The sequence below is a fragment of the Galeopterus variegatus genome, unplaced genomic scaffold (assembly GCF_000696425.1).
Source record: "Galeopterus variegatus unplaced genomic scaffold, G_variegatus-3.0.2 Scaffold4516, whole genome shotgun sequence".
NCBI lineage: Eukaryota > Metazoa > Chordata > Mammalia > Dermoptera > Cynocephalidae > Galeopterus > Galeopterus variegatus.
The window spans coordinates 185,100-186,710 of record NW_007730627.1 but is presented as its reverse complement, the minus strand read 5'-3'; positions in this window follow the sequence as shown (position 1 = coordinate 186,710).

Here is a 1,611-nt window from a genome sequence, read left to right as displayed (position 1 = left end):
TCAGGCCTTTGAAGTGAGTTCTGGGGCCCTGCGTTGCCAAGAGCAATTGAAACCCACTGAGTAGAGGAGGGGTCAGTAGACACGCCTGGTGCTCAAGCTTCTTTTTGTTAATGAAGGTGCATCTGTTATGCTGTCAAAGATTGGGAAGCGGGACGAGCAGGTTCCTGGTGAAGAAAAGAACTGTATTTCTTTGAATTTACTTCAGCTGTATTTTCAACCCAAGATCATCTTGGAGTGTTTATCTAACCATGTTTTTCATTAACTGTTTTGGTTTCTTTAAAGGCTGTGTAGGCTCTAAAGGTGTACCCTGTCATGTGGAGATCAGAAGAAAGGCAGCCTAGGAAGTAGATGTGTATGCTTCGACGTAGGCTGTAAACCATTTGCAAGTGTTGTACACACAGACAGGGCTTCAGCTGGAGGAGTGACCAGTGTGTAACAAATGTCACATGCTCCTGTGTGTCAGGAACAAAGATTATAAAGTGTAGTAATTTGCAACTTTTATAAGGAGCCGTTGGTATTTGTGAAAATTGTTACATTAATCCCCTAAAATTAAAAATCCGATAATATGGTTATATTCTTCACCCTTTTGGTTTTGGTTTTGGTTATTTAAAATATAAGTGTATACTAAATATTCAGATGCAGGAAGTTGGGTTTTTTTGCCAGTTCAGACAAAGGCAATGTGTAGATGATCTTCCTTAGGAGATTTTGCTACATTTACTATAGAGCCATTATGTTTGATGCATCAGTAAATGAGGCAAGGACTGCATTTTGAGGACTTTAATCTGTTTATTAGACATACATTCTATAACAATACTACCTAACATCAATTGTTATTAAGGGAGAAGCCTGATATTAATAGCCTTCTGGGCATAGCAGGTCAGCTGGTGCAAATCAAAACAAGAGACATGCAAACTTGGGGAAAAGGTCGGTAACATAAAGTTATCATCCATTTTACAAATGGGGTGCCAGAACACTACCTAACGTTCCCCAAGGCAGTGACTGCCCTTGCTATGAATTCTGACAGCAGCAAGCTGTGTAAATGGGTCCAGTGAGGAAATTCCTGATCCATCCTACAGGACACTGAGGGGCTCCCCTTTCTCCGTGTCAGGACACTAAATGTGGCTGCAAAGAGTGGATTCAGAATTTCTCTTGCAATTGTTAATTCAATGAGAGAGGGATCTTATCAGAGACATATAGGATCATGCTACAACTTGCAATGACAGTATTTTCAAGACTGGTTTTAAGCTGTCTGCTGTGGTCATCAGAAAGGGGGAAGAGGAGGGAACCTTTAGAATTTAGAATTAATATGAAATTTTATGTAGCATGAGACAAATTTGCAAGTGATACATTTGAGATGTTTTAAAAGAAGCACATCTGGATTAAGCAGTGTCAAGAACAAGAACATTTGAGAGCCTCAAAGGTGTAAAGAAAACAGAAAGATGACGTTGGTGCATGACACAGTAGCCTAAATGCCCACAGGGTTAGTGAGACTGTTGAGAAGTTCAGGTATTTTATGTTTTCAGAGATAATGGGAAGATGACCCAGGAGGTTATGCAGAGTCTCTCCCAAACCAGATTCATGGGGGGGGGGGGGGGGGGGGAAGCAAAACCA